The sequence below is a fragment of the Cryptomeria japonica genome, chromosome 8 (genome assembly GCF_030272615.1).
Source record: "Cryptomeria japonica chromosome 8, Sugi_1.0, whole genome shotgun sequence".
NCBI classification, from domain to species: Eukaryota; Viridiplantae; Streptophyta; class Pinopsida; order Cupressales; family Cupressaceae; genus Cryptomeria; species Cryptomeria japonica.
The window spans coordinates 10,351,751-10,356,235 of NC_081412.1; positions in this window are offsets into that span (position 1 = coordinate 10,351,751).

The following is a 4,485-nucleotide window of genomic DNA, read 5'->3' on the forward strand; positions in this document are numbered from 1 at the left end:
GTGCAAGCCTAGGGTTTTCCCTTTTTAGGGTTTATTGACCTATTAGAGGTTAATTTTTGTTTTCATTGTATTATCTTTTGACAATACATTTTTTGGTGAATTGGAGCTCTCATCTTTTGAGAATATTTTTCTTGTGTTTTGTGTCTTCTTTAGAATATTGCTTCCTTGCTTCTCTTTGTAACAGGTTATTTAGCTTGCAAAAGATCTTCAGGCTACTGTGGGGTTGTATTTCTCAACACCAATATGGTATTAGAGCTCAGATCTGCAGCTATCTGTTCCTATTTTTGAGAATTTTGCATTGGAAGTAGATCTGGGGTTTCAAGTTTTTTTTTGTGTGCTTAGTGTTAAGTTTTTTTTTTGAGCACTTTGAGCCTAAACGAACCTCACCATCGTGCTCAGAAGGCCCAAAAACCCCTATAGTCATATAAAATTTATCCATTTTTGACTCCCGAGCATCTGGGTGATTTTTTTTCTCCCAACCAAACTGTACGGCTTTGACATGCAAATCGAGAATTTTTTTTTTTGCCTTTTTACAGCATGCAGGCCGGATCTTGACTTTATCAAACAAACCTTTTAAAAGTCAAAAACAAAAAATCAAAAAAATCACAAGGGGCATGAAAAATTTTACAAAAAATAAAGGGATTTTTTGTGCTTATTTTCGGAGGTTGCGGGTGTCAGAAGGTACCGCAGGTCACCGTATAGTGCCTATGGCCCTATCTGCCAGGCCCCGCCGGCAGCCCCCTTTGGCCCCTGCCGGCCCCTTCGGCCCCGCCACCAGCTCCCATCTGCGGCCCCCGTCGGTAACTCCGCCCCCGTCGCTGGCTACAGTCTGCGGCCCCCATCGGTAGTGTCGCCGCTCATCGCCGCCTGCTCAGCGCCACCACCACTGCTCACTCAACACCACCTTCACCTGGCTTGCGACCACCACCTCAGCCCTCCGGCCACCTTCTACTCTCTCTAGTCTTTTTGAGAGGGAGTTGGTTTTTTGGGTCTAGATTCAGCATCCGGAGTTGGATTTTGGCGAACGAATAGGTGTTGAAAAGGTCATTCTAAGCCGGACCTTGTGGTGGTGGATTTTTTTCTTGAATCTAAGTTTTGACTGTACTTTTTACCAGTCAAAGTTGAGCTTCTTTTTTGCAATTTTGGGGTTGTAGAATGGGCAAACGGACTCCATTTTTTTAAAACGAATAGACGTTGGAAAGCTCTCAGCATGTTCTATTCAGATTTGTAATCTTTTTTCTCAGAATTTTTACCAGGTACATGAGATATCAGTTTATAGTTTTTTTGCTTATGCACTACTTCCTTCTCAGCAGTTTGTACTAGGGCTTGGCTTTATCTATTGTGGGCTGGTGTTTTTTTCTCGCTTTCTATCATTTATATCAGAAATCAAGAACACCAAAACTCTGATAAACAAACAAACCCTTCTGCATCTTCTATCTATTCTGAAAGATCACATAATATAAAACAAACCAACAAGTAGGTGCAGGTGCAGGTGTAGCTTTTTTTTTGTTCTCTTGACAACTCCTTCATTTGAGCTGTTGACTTCACACAACTATCGCACCTGGAAACCTCACATGATGAGGCTTCTTTGGGCATGAGGGTTGTGGTCTTGTTTGGATGAGGTTCAGCCTGTATTGCAGCATCCTTATGAGCTTCTTCAGTATAGGAACATGATGGATGAGGCCATGGGTTTGCTCTCCTTGCATGTCTCTGATAGTCTTCTATTTCACCTTGATGCGTTGCTCACTCCTCGGGCTATGTGGTTGAAGTTTGAATCTCTCTTTAGGAGAGTTAATGAGATTGAGGCATTACAGATTGAGGCAGAGTTGGTTTCCTTGTTACCCAAGTCCTATCCCACCATTGAAGATTTTCTAATCAAATTGAAGACTACTCGATCTGCTCTTCAGGGATGTGGCAAAATCAAGATAGACATAGAGTGCATTCACTTGATTCTTTCGAAGTGTTAGGGTCCTTTTCAGTTCTTTGCATCTACTTTCTACTCCACCATGGATGACTTGGGCACTCATTTTACGATGCCTACCTTTGATGTCTTTTGTGAGCATTTGTCTCGTGAGCAGTCTCACCTGTCTCAGTTGGACTCGCTCCCAGGGTCCAAGAACAAAGCATTGGTTGCTCAGTCCTCTAAAGAGAAGCAAAAGCAGAAACCGAAGCCAAAGAAGACTTCTGCTAGCAGTGAATCTCCCTCCAAGACACCTCCTCAGTCTGATTCTAAACCACCATCTCCTCCAAACACAGGGGAAATCTTCTCAGTCTGGTGAGTCTTCCTCCAAGACCAAGAAGAAATTAGGAGATACTTGCAGTTTCTGTCGCAAGGACGGACATCCAGTTTCCACATGTTGGAAATGATTAGAGGCTTTAGAGGAAGCCATGTAGTAGCATCACATTTCCTCACCTCAGGCATCTTCTCCTTCCATAGGGAAAGGTCATGCTCTCACTACTCGAGGTTCGACCTATGGGTCCACATGGATTCTAGATTCTAGTGCTTCTCACCATATGACTCACACTCAATAGATGGTTACCTCTCTTACCTCTTGTGGTACTTCACAGATTGTAGTGGGTGACTCAGTTCAGCTTTTAGTTTTGGGTTTAGGTTCTGTCTCATTGGATGGGGGTACTCTGTAGGATGTTTTGGTTGTCCATGACATCTCAATGAACCTCTTGTCCATCTATCAGATTTTCCACTCTGGCTTTTGTAAGACAGTTGAGTTCTCACTACATGATGTGGTTATTCAGGACCTCCATGACTTTGATTTAGTTGTTGCTACTGGGAGTGTTGATACTGCATCTTGTCTATATAGATTTGATGGATTTGAGCCCTTTGAGGGTGCAGGTTCTTCTCTTATAGCACATACAGATTTTGTGAGTAAACTTTGGCATGAGCGCTTTGGCCATGTCAATTATAGATATCTTCAGTAGATGAGCACACAGGCACTTGTTCTTGGGCTCCCACAGATTTCCTGCACTGATGGTGTTTGTCATGGTTGTGTGCTTGGCAAGCATCACAAAGATCCCTTTCTGAAGGGAAGAGCCTCTCATGCTTTGGCACCCTTGGAGTTGATTCATAGTGACCTCATGTCATTTCCCACTCCCTTTTCAGGGGCCAAGTATGTACTCACTTTTATTAATGACTTCTTAAGACACACATGGGTGTACTTTCTTAAGTACAAGTCTGATGTCTTTGATTCATTTCACATCTTCAAGACATATGTAGAGAAGTAGTCTGGCTGTTCTATTCTATGAATACGTACAGATAATGGGGGGGAGTATGTGAATCAGGCTTTCAGAGATTTTTGCACTGAGCATGGTTTGCAGCATCAGTTTACTATTCCCTACACCCCTCAGTAGAATGGTGTCGCTGAATGCAAGAATATAACTTTACGGGAGATGGCAAATTGTATGATTCAGCCCAGGTCCATGGATTTGTCTTTTTGGCTTGAGGTAGTCAATTGTGCCAACTATATTCAGAATCAGATGCCTCATAAGGCTATTCGACATATGACTCCTGAGGAGGCTTGGTCTCATGTGAAGCCTGATGTTTCCTTTTTCAGAGTGTTTGTCAGTGAGGCATGGACTTTTATTCCTGATGCTCAGAGGAAAGCCATGGAGTGGAAGAGCCTATTAGAGTAATTGGGTCTTTTTGATTAATTAAACATTACTTTTTTAATTATTTAAGTTCCCTTTATCTCTTTTACACTTAAGCTAACTTTAGGTCCATATAATTAATTATTATGTGCAAACCTAGGTTTTCCCTTTTAGGGTTTCTTGACCTATTAAAGGTTGAGTTCTTTCTTTTCATTGTATGAAGAAGGATTATTATTGCATTACACATTTTTATGAATATTGAGCTCTCTCTTTTTGAGCATATTTTCTGTGTATTCTTTCCTTCTGTGATTTGCTTCATTGCTTCTCCTTGTAACATGTTTTTCAGCTTGCAAGGATTATTTGGCCTCTTGTGGTGTTGTATTTTCTCAACTACTATATGGTATCAGAGCTTTAGATCTGTAGCTACCTATTCTTGTTTTGAGAATTTTTGCTTTGTAAGCAGATCTGGGGTTTCAGAAGGTTTTTTTATGCACCTAGGGTTTGACCTTTTTTTATGAGCACTTTGGGCCTAAATAGACCTCACCATCATGCTTAGAAGGCCCAAAAATCCCTATGGTCATATAAACTTTGACCTATTTTGGTTCTTGAGCCTCTGGGTGTATTTTTTCTCCACATCTAGGCCGTACGACCTTGGCACGCTTTTCAAGAAAAAAATTCAAAAAAATATATATTTTTTGCCTTTTTATAGCATGCAAGCCGAACTTTGATTTTTTATTAAAAAAATCTTCAAAAAAATCATAAGGCGAAAATAGGGTTTAAAATTTTTTGTTTTATTTGCAAAATTTAATGGGGGTGTTCCCACGGTACGTAGGGCACCATGGGGCCCCTACCATGTTGCAGGCTTGTACGAAGCCCTCGACA